General features: G+C 40.4%; 2 long non-coding RNA genes across 2 annotated transcripts; one reads left to right on the top strand and one right to left on the bottom strand.

Annotated features, from left to right (window-relative positions):
• Window positions 1-2,639: 2,639 nt before the first annotated feature.
• LOC136356299 (uncharacterized) lies at window positions 2,640-3,640 on the top strand. The gene is made up of 2 exons (XR_010741015.1): window positions 2,640-3,144; window positions 3,278-3,640. It is a non-coding gene; the product is annotated as an uncharacterized lncRNA (long non-coding RNA).
• Window positions 3,641-6,040: 2,400 nt separating this feature from the next.
• Window positions 6,041-12,784, bottom strand: LOC107280514 (uncharacterized). Its single transcript, XR_001544951.3, has 2 exons — window positions 12,302-12,784; window positions 6,041-6,311 (listed from the first exon to the last, which is right to left on the bottom strand). It is a non-coding gene; the product is annotated as an uncharacterized lncRNA (long non-coding RNA).
• Window positions 12,785-14,628: the final 1,844 nt, after the last annotated feature.

Below are 14,628 nucleotides of genomic sequence, written 5' to 3' on the forward strand. Positions count from 1 at the left end.
AAAAAAGAAACCCTAAAACCCTAGCCGGCCACCTTCGCGCTGCCCACTGCCGGCCGCCGCGTGGCCGGCGCCAGATCCGCGCCGCTGCTGCTGCCCGCCGCTGGCCGTCGCGGGGCCGAGAGCTGAACACCTCCGTAGGGCGGCGGATCCGACCCCTCCTGAGGGCGGCGCCACCGGATCCGCCGCCTGCCGCTGCCGCCCACCGACGCCATCGCCGCGCATCGTAGTTGTCGCCGCAGTCGAGCCCGCCGCCGCAGCCCGTCGTCGTGACCCGGCCACCCGAAGGCCGGCGCCGCCGGATTCGCTCGTCGCCGTCAGCCGCACGTCGTCGCCTCGCGCCGCCGAGCCCCTACCGTCGCCGTCGCCTCACGACGTCGGATCCTGCAGCTCCGGGACCGCCGACCCCGGATCCGGCCACCCCGAGGCTGGTGTCGCCGTCCGCCGCACGCCGTCGCCTCGCGCAGCCAAGCCCCAGTCGTCACCATCGTCTCACGACGTCAGATTGGGCCGCTCCGGGGCCGGCACCGTCGAATCCGCTCGCCGCCATCCGTCGCACGCCGTCGCCTCGCGCCGCGGAGCCCACGACGTCGGCCACCCCAAGGCTGGTGTCGCCATGCCATCCGGCGCACGCTGTCATGGGAGGAAGGGTGGCGGCTGGGAGAGTGGTACTGTGGGAGTGGCCGGGTAGGGTTAGGTTTATATATCCCTCTATCTAAATGGGCCAACGGGCCTAAGAATTAGCTAATAAGTCTGTATGTACTCCCTTAACTTCGAATTAAATTTTATAATACTAAATGAACTCATATGAAAAAAGTTGTCAAAAACAAACTTGTAGAATTTATTAAGATCTACCAATTTTCTTTTAGTCATTTCTCTATACGAGTTTGATTGAACTATATAAATTTTGAATTTTAAAATATAAGAAGTTCAAATAATTTTTCGAGTAGTAAATGATTTCAAATGGAAAAATTGTCAACAACAAAGTTGTACAACGCATCAAGATCAACAACTTTTGTTTGGGTCATTTTTCAAATATATTACTTTGTTTAAACAATTTGAATTTGAATTTTAAAATATGATAACTTCAAACAATATTTTCAAATATTGAATGATTTCAACTGAAAAAGTCATCAAGAACAAAGTTATATAACTCATCAAGATCTATAACTTTTATTTTAGTCATTTGTTCATCCGACAAAGCGATAGTAACATTGTTTACAAAATGTACATATCACACATATGGTTTCATAAGCTGTAAGAGAGATATATAAATTCTGTGAACAATGTTACTATCCCTTTATCGGATGAAGAAATGACCAAAATAAAAGTTGTAGCTTTTGATGAATTCTACAACTCTTATGTTCATGACTTTTTCAGCTAAAATTATTTACTGCTTCAAAATATTATCTGAAGTTGCTATTTTTTGAAATTCAAATTTTAAATTGATAAAACAAAGTCACAAGAAACTATGGCCAAAATAATAGCAGTAAGAACACAATAACACGTTAGAGCATGATTTTAGAAATATTTATGAAAAAGAATCATCCAATTTAGTGTTCATATGAGTGCGATAAACTAGTTTTAAATATTATTTTCACATACAGCTCCTTAAGACGCCCATATGAGTGCGATAAACTATTGAATCGTTCTCCCTCAACCACAAAATCGGATATAACAAAATTATTAACACTAAAATTTGGAAAAGTTGATATGTTATATTAGAAAAAATAACGGGTTATATTTCTTTTTTGAGTTGTGATGCTTAGTTTGAGGGGTTTTTATGTTCCGATTAATATTCGTCACCTTATTCGTTTCGCTTCGTATTCGCACCATATCTGTATCCGACAATATTCGATTTCGTTTTCATATCCGGGTTTCCGATTCCGATTCCGATTTAAAAAAAATGTGAAAACGAATATGATAGAGCTAGTTTCTGACCGTATCTGATCCGTTTTCATCCCTACTCACGTATGCTAAGCATATTGGCTGTTCATATATAAAGGTAAATTAACACAAATATACCCGCTCGGAAAAAATTATAGCGTGTTGTCTTTTTATACTATCTTTAATATTGTACTTTGATTATTCACATAGTATATATATTATCAATAGCCACAACATTAACGCCTTATGAAAAAATACTTTTGGATATAAATCTATCTCTACTATTGTAAAAATTGAAGATGTTTTTGCCGGTATTTTTTGTATATCATCTATGTATGAGTCGGTTTTTAAGTTCGTTTGCTTTTGAAAATACATATCCGTATTTGAGTCGGTTTTTAACATCGTTTACTTTTGGTAATACAGAAGGAACCATATAAGAAATTTGTTTAAAAAAACTCGCATGCTAACTTGAGACGACCGGACTCTTAAGTGCTGCTCATGATTTTATATATATATATATATATATATATATATATATATATATATATATATATATATATATGAAAAATGTTTATGTACTCCCGGGAGTACGTACTCCTGGTCCGCATCCACCGTCCATCCGCGTACCTTATCGATCGATTGCACACATGTTCCTGCGTATCGGATCCCAGCAGACCGATTTTGAATTTTCTAAAAAGAAAAGCTGGAATATTTGATTATCCCTTGATGATCGGATCTGGCATCGGTGTAGAACTGCTCGCATATATATTCCGGTTCTATCCAGCCGGCGGCAGGGGCAACATGCTCATCGGAGATTCGGCGTGCTGACAGATCCACCCCATCGGAGAAGCGTAGATGGCGGCACCACGGCCGGCGCGTTCCTGGCGCGCTTCACCGGCAGGCACAACGTGCTTCAACTCTCGGGCACGGCGACTTCGTCGTTCCCAGCAGGCGGCGGAAGATTGATTTCGCTAGCCCTATGGCCTATTCCTGAAAATTACAATATTGGGACATTTCGAGTGGATGACAAATGGATCTATCTGTGTCTATAAAATGTGGGTCCAGTACCATTATAGCAAAGGTTAATGTTTACAGTGTTATAATTGCAAATCCCCTGGCCTATTCGTACGTCGCTTGCTGGAAGCGAATCGTCATCAGAGACGGCAGCCCCTGTAAGGTCATCCTCTTCCCTTAAGCTATGGTTTTGCCCCAGCCGATGAAATCTGACAACGCATCAACGCCGGCGTCCGGTAAAAACACGTACGTACGTGATGCATCTGTTAATTGAACTCCTTTTTTCTGCTTGTCCGTGCTGCTATTCACGTATAGTATATACTGCCTTTCTGGCTTTCTTTCCTTGAATGATTAAGCACATGATTTCTTTTGTATGCAGATGGTGGCCGATAGCAGAGTATATCGATGTGCAGTGCAGCGTCGACTCGAACGACTCATGAATTTCAGTGAATGCCATGGCATAACTGCTGCTCCACGGCTGCCTATCTGTTGGTGGCGGCGTCGACGGCCACGTACGGCACCCGGGTGATTGATGTTGTCAGGCAACAAGAAATCATTTTAAAATCGATGTAGGAGTATTATGTTTCGTTCTTGTTCTCCTGGTTTTGATCTGGAAAAGAAGTACTGATACTGTTCATTCAGTATACGGCCAGAGCATTAAATTTGTTTTGCATAATTCTGAATGTAACAGTGATGTTGTTTGTAAATCTTAATCAGCGAATTGATACTTCTTTCGCAGTCATACTCAGTGTGTTCTGATTCATAACTATATATCAACCCCATACCTACCACTAACTTAAAATGAAGTATATACCGATACTAACTGAAAATAAGTATATACTGCAGTTAGCTTTTGAATTACTGAGTAAAACTAGTATATACCGATACTAACTTAAAAAAACAGCATATGCTACTACTAACTGAAAAATAGTATATACTGCAATGAACTTTTAAAATACTACTACCTCCGTTTTTTAAATAGATGACGCCGTTGACTTTTTCTCACATGTTTGACTATTCGTCTTATTCAAAAAATTTACGTAATTATAATTTATTTTATTATGAGTTGTTTTATCACGAATAGTACTTTAAGTGTGATTTATATCTTATATATTTGTATAAATTATTTGAATAAGACGAATGGTCAAACATGTGAGAAAAAGTCAACGGCGTCATCTATTATAAAAAACGGAGGGAGTATGTACTGCAACTAAATATAGCCAGTATATACCGATACTAACTTTAAAAAGAGCATATACTACTACTAACTGACAAATAGTATATACCGTAACTTTAAAAATAATATATACTGCTAGTAACAAAAAAAACAGTATATACCAATACAAAAACAAATACTGCATATACTAGTACTAATCTGTACTAGTATTTGAAAAAAGAGGAAAGTTAGATAGGTACATTGTCAATTTTGAAACCAAATGCATGGCCTCCTTCAATTGTGCACCAAATCTGTGCAGTTGTGCATTGACAATATAGTGTATACTATTAAGTAAAGAATAGTATATATTGAAAAAAATAGTATATACTACTACTAAACAAAGTAGAGTATATAGTGACAAAACAAATACTAATAGTTAGTGAAAAGAGTATATACTTCTACTAACTAAGAAAACAGTATATCTGAAATTTTTAACGTGGCATGGCACACTGGTGGAGAAATGCTTTTTAGTCCCGGTTCGTAACCCCCCTGTAGTCCCGGTTTTCCAACCGGGACTACAAATCCAGGACTAAAGATCGCTATCTTTAGTCCCGGTTCAAATAACCGGGACTAAAAATCAATCTTTAGTCCCGGTTGGTGTCATGCTCCCATCACCAACCGGGACTAAAGATATTTTTTCTTTTTTTTCTGCTTTTAATATTGAATATTGATTTCACACCATCCCCTCCCATATCCAAATCATTACATATTACAGAACATCTCCAAATCTTCAAACAAATCCTCACCGGCTGGTGTGCATGCATGCAAAAGTTTGAAAATAGAGTACCGGCCGGACATGCATGCAGAAATTTGAATATCCATCGATTCCTCCCTGGCCGGTGCCTTTATTTTCGTTTTAACCCAACTATCCAATATCAACAAATGGATATCCAATATCAACAAATTTTAAGTGATGGTTGTTCCTACGAGGACAGTTTTGTTTGTGTTGTTGGTTGTATAGCGATGCTTCTACAAGGTTTCGATGCCGTGTTTGTTTCGACGTGGAGACAAGCATTTTTTTTTCGTTCAATTGGACAGCAATGGCGATTGGCGACACAAGGATGGTGAACGTATGGATATTAATTATTCACGTGCTCGCTGACATTGTTGCAGCACAGCCACAACCAGCTCTATGGTTTCGTGCTAGCCCAACCACAGCTAGCTAGCAGGGCAGCACAGCCACAGCCTGCAGCTAGTGTTTTTGCGATAATATGTTTTGAATATATATATATATATATGATAAATCTAATAATAAGATTTTGTACTTTTTTAGGACGTTTATAGTGCGACACGAAATTTTCTGAACCTCACATGCCACCAAAAGAAGAACAATGTTAGCTACATATTCCACAATGTAAGTTGCTTATAGTAGGTCCTATCAATACCTTTTTTTTTACTTTTCTCTTTTTTTTCTCTCGCCTCTCTCCTCTCTTCCTTTCCCCATTGCAGAGAAAGCTGGGCAGAGATAGTGCCGAGCCGAGCGGCCCAAGCGGCGATGGCACCGAGAAAAGCGGCGGTGGGGCCTAGCACTCGTCGATGCATCACCCCTCCCCTCCCCGCACCCCAGTACAGCAGTGAGGTCAGTGGCTGTTAGTGGGATACAACGAGGTCGGTGACGTGGTACCGGCGGACGGCATGGTTAGTAGTGGAGGACGGTGAGGTCAACGGTGCGGTAGTGGGGGACGACAGGAGCTCGGCGGTTCTTGGAATTGGAGGCGTCAGTCGGCAAGGGCACCGTCGTCGCTTCACCACCTCCGCACCAACCACCGCGGCAAGCTCCTATTTGTGTTATATATATAATTGATAATCTAATAATAAGATGCTTGTGCCTTTATGATGAAATTTGTTGGATACGTTGTTTTGCTATAGTTTGATAATAGTTTTCACAAAAATTAATTTACACTTGTATGTACAGGTAAGGAAATATGAAAGTTATATGTGCAATATTATTTTAAAAAGTAGCCTGACATTTATTAATTAGTTGATGTCGTGCACTGAAGCTAGTGACATCATTCTATGTACCTGGACAGAATTAGGAGAATAATACAAAGATCCAAATAATTAATATTTCAATTCATGATGTGATTGTGTAGACTATTCCACGTTGTCATTGTCGAAAAGCACCTTAGCTTCACCAAACAAGCCAACTTTTTCAGGACGTTCACAATGTGAAACGAAATTTTGCGGAACCCTTCACCTAAGAAAAAAAACAATGTTAGCTACATGTTGTTAACGACCAAATTTGGTAATCTAAGTATCGGAGATAGAGATGGAATAAAAGTAGAATCCGAGATGGAAATCGATCGGGGAACAGAGTAAGATCGGCTGAAGTCCGAATCGGCTACGGCTAAGATCGGCGGATTTCGAGTCGGACGAGGTTAGCCGATTTAGCTAAATCCAACAATACAACTTGGTGTACATCATCGGGTTGAGTTGATATGCTTCAAGATGATTGCCACGCATGGATAGAGTCTTGAGAAGGTAATTGTATCTATTAATTAGGATATTTTATGTAATTTCCTTAGAGATATGTTTGGGCAAAAGTCTGCAAAGACTTATGATATCTTAGAGTTTGTTAGAGATAGGAGTCGTGTCCGATATGGACATAGTTTGTAATTCTCGGGTATAAATAGACCCCGTACCCCATGTAATCAATTAACACACACGTTCAATACAATCTCGGCGCATCGCCACCCTTTTTACTTTCGTTTTATTTCGACGAGTTCTTACTTTCGGGTTGAGCTGCATCGGTTTCGATTTTCAACAAGAGGTAAAACTGATTTTGTCGGCTTGCGTTCTCAGGATTAGTGCTTCCATCTTTATAATACTCTAATCTTGTTTATGTAATCCGTCGAGTTGTCATATATCTTATATAATCTATAGCAATATCATCATCTAACCTACAATCAGCTAACATCTACTAGTAGAGGTCAGCCGATTAGGTTAAATATCGATGTTGGTTTAGATTGTACATGATATCTACCACTCTATGAAACTTCCAATGGCTTGATTGTCTAGATATTGTCCTTCTTTTCATACTTATAGCTGCATCAGTTGTTTGATCTTATGAGTCGTGATTAGAATCTCAATCTCTAGCCTGCTTCTTGGTTGCCGATTAGGGTAGTATCGGGGTTTCAGCCGATCTTACCTGATTTAACTATACTTGTTATATATGCTTTACTGACATGTTAAATCTGCCCTTTATATTAAGATTTTGTGGCATTTAAGTGTATTAGGCTTTTGTTTGATATATTCTGCTTGCTTTAATATCTTAATATAGAGTAGTATCGGAGTATTAGCCGATACATGCTAGATCTATCTGATCGGCTATGCTATAAACATATATAGTCTTATTATTAATATATATTTCAATCTAAGTGATTTATACTGTCTCGGCATGGCGACCGATATATCCCAATCATTTGATTTAAGTATATATCGATATAAGGAGTATATATTGTTAATATCTACAGCCGATCGAGTAGATTTAGTTCCTTCTTATTTACTCATGGCTGCCGATCGATACATATATGACATCGGCTCAAAGATAAATGATATATCATCGGCACCTAGCCGATCGGCTGTCATTTATGGATTTAACCGCGGTTTCTTTGCCTTTATTTCTTGCTGATTGCAGGATCAAATCAACTGGCATGCTAGCATACCCGAAGGTGAGTTTTGGACCTGCACTGGAGTTAAGAAGATCTCCCAGGCCTCGTGTTTTTCATCAACACATGTTCCACGATACAAATTGCTTAAAGTAAATCCCACCTATACCACATTTTTTCACTTTTCCACTTTTTCCTCTCCCCCCTCTCCTCTCTTCCTTTGCTCACCGCAGAGAAAGCCAGCAAAGGTGGATGGCACAGTACCGGGCGACAATTAACGGTTGTGATTGTGTGTAGACTATATTTCAATTCCAATAATCCAAACAATATTTCAATTCTGATGTGATTGTGTAGACTATTCCACGTTATCATTGTTGAAAAGCCCATCACCAAACGAAGCCAACTTTTTTAGGGGCGTCTGATGCGCGACGCGACTGATCACGCGCGTGCAGAGATGTGCGGTTTCTAAATGAAAAAGAGCATATCCAAGTGCTCCCAAAACGGAAAGCAGCTCATGTGCCTTTGAGCCCATCCATGTGTGCCTAAGCAGGCCAAGTAGCCCATGTGCCTTTAAGCCCACAAGCATTATACTGGCTTAAAAAAAAAAGGAAAAAGTATACTTTGACTCCCTCAACTATTGCTTTAGTACGATTCCCGTCCACCATCCACAAAACCAGCTATATCAACTCCTCCAACTAATAAGACCGGTGCAAATAATGTCCTGGGTGGTTGTGGAGGTGGTTTTACTGATAAGTAGATGTTCTGCACATGTGCGTATATATACTTTGCCTGTATAAATTTAATACCAAATTAAAAAATGGAATAAAAGAATTTTGGCTTTGTCCGACCTTCCACCCGATACTAGGCGATGCACATGGATATATAGGACCTGTTTAGAGAGCTTAAAATTTTAAGAAGCAGCTGCTGAGAAGCTAGCTAGCTAGTGAGAATTTGGAGAAGCTGGGAAACCCAGTTCAGGCTTCTAGTTCATTTTTCAGATTCTACAACTACATATTCTCAGAATCTAGGTAAAAAGCTAGATTGTTTGGAGGAGTTTCTGGTAACTGGAGATTCTAGGAGAAACTGCAGCTACTAGAAGCTCCCCAAACAGGCCCATAGTACACCCACTTAGATTCAGCTCACTCTAGAAAAACTAAGGCCAAGCCCAATAAAGAAACCAAACACATGCCAAGCCGGGAAGGAATTTCAGAAGGAAACCAACACGGCCTAAATAGGAAAAGAGAGGGATCGGACCACTGGCCAAAATTGGAAAACAGAAGTGATCCCTTGAGCGCCGCACACGACCGCTCGTGCGATAGCGTTTTTGAACTTTTTCCACCAGTTAATCACACGAACAAAAAGCATTTCGACTCCTAGGTCATACAAAACATACAATATGTGATTACATCACACCGATGGGATGAAAACGGTCCGAAACGTTTTCGGATTCCGAACATATTTTCAGAAATGGAAAGTGTCGAATGGAATTTTTTCGAGAAAGTTCAAAAAACGAAAACGAATTCAAATTTTGATGGTGTGAGAGATATTATTGTTTAAAAGATTAGAATTCTAAAAAAATATAACATTTCCACCATCAAATATAAGATATGGTGTCAGAGATATTATTGTTTAAAAGATTAGAATTCTAAAAATATCAATAGTATTTAGGTGGTGTTTAAACTCATATAGATGAAGATGAAGATTAAGTGTTTTACGAAATATGAGGTGGTATTAACGTATAATTAATTATGTTTTTAATTATTACAAAGTTGGAAAATATATTTATCTGGTATTTTAGAGCAACTTCCATATAAAAAGTTTTCTCATGAAACCCACCGTTAAGCAGTTTGAAAAACTTGCTACTATGTGTCTTTGTATGTGTCTTTGTGTGGACAAAGAGAAGTACTTTAGCCCCTGTGTCAACTTGTGACCATACACATGCACTTTTTAGCACATGTACTTTGCACGAGATTAAGACTTAAAATTTTATCTATGCACAAGTACTGTAGCAATACCGTTACTACTGCATGCTTTACGTTACTATAATTTCCTCGGTATGTTGCTGCCGAAAGTGTAGTACCAACCCATAAGTTTTGCATGTTATGAGTTTCGCAATAAAATAACTGAATTGTTCTATAGCGGAAGAGAAGAAATTATAAATCGGTCACCATATTCCTTTCCCACTAAGTTTAAAATTCTGTTTTGCATGTAGCCCGCTAATCATGAAGTTGGAAAAACCATTTCCCAATTACGTGACTTGGTTAATTGCATTAACCAAACAATTTAATAAACTGACAAACTATGTTCTAAATTTATTTAGTTGGATGACCGGGTCTGCATGCTAACCGGTCATTGTATCGTGATTACCTACGCTTTACTGCAGGAATTACTAAACAATTTTTAATATATTTTTTTCGAGAATCAAGCTATTAGTAAAAAGAAAAAAAAACAAAACATCAGGATTTATCAGCACTTATTATAAAACAAATAAATGATACTTACGCTTTAATATAAAGCATATTGATAAGTATATGTTAAATATCATAAAAATAAAAATGATAGATAGATTTGTGAAAATATTGTGCAAATAATGTGAGGGGTGATGATTGGATATACTTACATATCGATTTGTAGAATTAAATAAGGACAATTGCATCTACGATTTGTAGAATTAAATAAGGACAATTGCATCTATGCCCCTACTTTCAACCCCAACTGTTGTTTTACCCCTACGTTTTAGGGTTTGCAATTTTATCCCCAATTTTTAATAACGAACCAGCCGTTTACCCCCACTTGTAACGCATGTTTGGTGGGTCCCACGTTTAAGTGTTTAGAATTACAAATGGAAATTAAAAAAAGATTTATGAAATATCAATTTACCATTCTACCCTGAATGAATGGATATAGATGGAATCCCTCTCCTCCCCACCGACTGTGGTTGTGCCTATGAACACCCAGACCACCCTAGACCTAGAGGCGGTGGCGGTGGTGCAGGCATGCGCAAGGCGGTGGCGAGCGTCGGACAGCGCTCCGTCGAGACAGCAGCCAGGTGGCGGCCGTGGGGCGGGAGCAAGGCGGTGGCAGTTCTAGCGTGCGCGGCGAGCAGCGGCCAGGCACTGGCGGTTCTGGCATGTGCGATGATGGCTCGAGTCGACGACAGGTTTCCGGCGGGGCGGGCGGCGGCCACGGGGGTTCTGGCACAGCGAAGGCAGACGGCGGCAGGGCTTCCGGTGCGGTAAGGCAAGCGGCGGCGGGGCTTCCAACGCAGCGGTGGCAGGGGCCACCAGGGCTTCCGGCGCAGCAAGGCAGGCATCTGCCCCAGGCCTTCTGACGCAGCAGGCAGCGGCGGCGGTTGGGCTCTGTTGGAGGCAGGAAGAACAGAGGCTCGGTGTATGTGAGGTAAAGGTTAGGGGAAGGGCATCAATGGAGGAAATCCTTTCAATGGAGCATACTTGAAGAGATTAACATGTAATTTGATCTATTCTTATCATTGTGGTTCTCCCTTGATTCAGTTTGATTCGTTGGATAAATTACATTCGTTATTTGGGACTATGTGACACTAAGTAATGCTTGCTACTATATCTATGATTTCTATGTATTATGGTTTATTGTAAGGGCAAAAAATACAACAAATAGCCAAGGGTATAAATGTGCTTTTGCCCTAAAACTAACACCATCAAACTAGTTGTCAAAAGTGAGGGCAAATGTCTAGTTCGTTTTCAATAAAAGTTTAAACCTTAAAAAGTGGAGGTAAAACAACAGTTGGGGCTGAAAGTGGAGGCATGGATGCAATTTTCCCAATCAAATAAATTGTAGAAGATGTTGTATGTTTGCATGAGGCTAAATATGTAATTATTGTTAGTGGGTGATGATGTAGTATAGTTACATGTTGAGCTTTACACTTAGTGGTGCTACAACTTTATATAAAGTATAGATTCCCATAAACCATATCCGGTATAAGATATATTGTGAAGCAGATGAACGTTAGACTACCAGGGGATAACTACTCCCGATAGTAGGAAATAGATATTCAATGTATAAAAATATTATATATACACGTAAAAATTTCATACGTATAAAAAATATTATATATACATGTAAAAAAATCATACGTATATATTTTATATACATATAAACATTTCTTTTTTACATACATGTATTCTCGTACTGCACGGAACTAACCACGAACCACGTGGGGGAGAGAGGGGGGGCACGAGGCTAGTCGCTAAATATTGATTTAGCATTCCAATTTAACCACTTAACTGATATTCGCCACTAAACTTTTTAAACAAGATAAATTACCGATAAACACCATATAAAGTAGTTTTGGTCCCAGTGCAATCCAGTCAGCCAAGTCCATATCTATAACTAATATAGATATTCGTATTTTTCCGTTCGTCACCTCATAGGTATGGTGATTTTCGTCCCCCTCGCCTCCCCCAAATCCCAATCGGAATTCCATCACTCCCACCCAAAAAAATCCCAATCGGAATTCAATCAATCATACAAATAAAATAAAATCGGAGGAAGCATTATACACACAAATATATCCAAAAAAAAAGATCAAAGGAGAGGTCACCGTCGAACCGCAGCCGCCGCCGCCGTCGCAGGGACGCCAGGCCGCCGCAGCTCCCCTCCCGTTGGATCCGGCAGAGGGGAGGGGCACCGCCGCCGCTGGACGCCAGCGGGCCACCGACGCCTCCCCGAGCGCTACCGCCCCCGCCGCCGCCAGTGGTAGGGGAGGACGCCGCCGCGCCGCTGGTGGTGGTGAAGCCGCCGTCGCCGCTCGTGGAGGGAGGGCGCCGCCGCCGCCGCTGCTCGAGGGGAGGGCGCCGCCACTGCCGCTTGGGCTCTGGGGGAGAGGCGCCGCCGCTGCCGCTTGGGCACGGGGGTTGAGGCGTCGCCGCCGCCGCAGTCGCTCGGGGAGAGAGGCGTCGCCGCCGCCGCAGTCGCTTGGGGAGAGAGGTGCCGCCGCCGCCGCTTGGGCACGGGAGCATCGGGGGCGCGGAGGGGAGGGCGTCGAAGAGAGAGAAGGGAGAGAAGGAAATGGGCTAGGGTTTTCGGTGGCTGCGGAGAGGGAGGGGGTTTTGTTTCCCTGATCTCGACGCTTGGCCGTCCGATCAAAACCCTAGAGATCGGACGGCCGGCGTTGGCCGGGTCAAAATCGGCCCAAGAGGGATCGAGAGCGAGGCCACTTTTCCGGCCCAACCCCAGGTTGCGGCCTGGGGAGGGGAAGTGCGCCCGCGCATGAGGAAAAGGCCGTGGGCCGACCGGCAAGGACCGAAAAATAAGTCTATTTTAGGCCCCTCAGGCCGAAGAAAAAGAGAAGAAGTTCATTTTAGTACTTCATTTTTTCAGTAGCATTTACTATTATAGTTACTTAATGTGTTTATTTCGAATCAAACCTAAAATGAAGGATTATTTTTCTTTTTCAAATTAAATAATTGTTAAATGATGTTTGTATTATTAAAATTAGCAATTAAGCTCTAAAAATTCCAATAAAATTCTAAAGAGCGTAACTAATCATGGAGAATTTAATAAAATTAAATTCAACCATGTTATTTTATTTCTCAAATTTTCTTTACTTGTAAATTTATTTAATTATACACATATCTACTTAAAAATACCAAAAATTTTCAACGAATTTGTATTTTAATTGATTGCATATTTTTCTTATCTGTACGCTTCCCGTTGCAACGCACGGGCACTTTTGCTAGTAAAACAAAATTGTATAAGTTGGGCCGGCCCACATGTCAATCCATGATCTTCTCGAAAAGGCTATGGGGCGATCGATCGCCCCTAGAGATCGGATCAACTGATACCCCCTCTCCTCCACGTGGTTTCCTTTTTAGGCACCGTATTACTTTCCTATTTTAGTAAATTTATGCACCTAAAGTTTGTACACCTCAAGTTTACACATCTAAAGTTTAGATCCAAAGTTTATAAGTTATAAGTTTATATATCCGATTCAAATTTGAATTTAAATTCAAATATTTTTTATATATAGTATTTCTATACATCTAAAGTTCATACACCTAAATTTTAATAGACCCAAAGTTTATAAGTCAAAAGTTTATACACCTGATTCAAATTTGAATTTGAATTCAAATATTATATATATTATTTCTATACATCTAAAGTTCATACACCTAAAGTTTATAGACCCAAAGTTTATAAGTCAAAAGTTTGCATATCCGATTTAAATTTGAATATGAATTATATCCGATTCAAATTTGAATTTGAATTCAAATATTATTTATATATAGTATTTCTATACATCTAAAGTTTATACACCTAAAGTTTATAGACCCAAAGTTTATAAGTCAAAAGTTTACATACCCGATTTAAATTTGAATTTGAATTCAATTATCTCTCTTACTTGAGAGAATCCCTTATATGCCACTGAAAATTGGTCTGATCCCTTATATGCCATTGAAAATTGGCTCTTCCCTTATATGCCATTGATCCAAATTTGCACACCCTCTCATGCCACTCTCATCAGTTAACCGTGTGTTGACCGTTAATTCTCAAGGAAAAAGACGTATTTACCCTTCTGAGTATAGGGCATGCTTAACAACTGAAAGAGGGCAAATATGTCTTTTTTTACTTGAGAGTTAACGGTCAACACACGGTCAACTGACAGTAGTGGCTTGAGAGGGTGCGCAAATTTGGACCAATGACATATAAGGGAAGAGCCAATTTTCAGTGGCATATAAGGGATCAGACCAATTTTCAGTGGCATATCAGAGATTATCTCTTACTTTGTACACCCAAAGTTTATAAGTCAAAAGTTTACCTACCCGTTTCAAATTTGAATTTAAATTCAAATATTTTTTAATATAGTATTTCTATATATAATTTTTTTCAACTTTGTTTTTTTATTTTTTTAAATGTATGGTGTAGTAG

Source organism: Oryza sativa, chromosome 4 (genome assembly GCF_034140825.1).
Source record: "Oryza sativa Japonica Group chromosome 4, ASM3414082v1".
NCBI classification, from domain to species: Eukaryota; Viridiplantae; Streptophyta; class Magnoliopsida; order Poales; family Poaceae; genus Oryza; species Oryza sativa.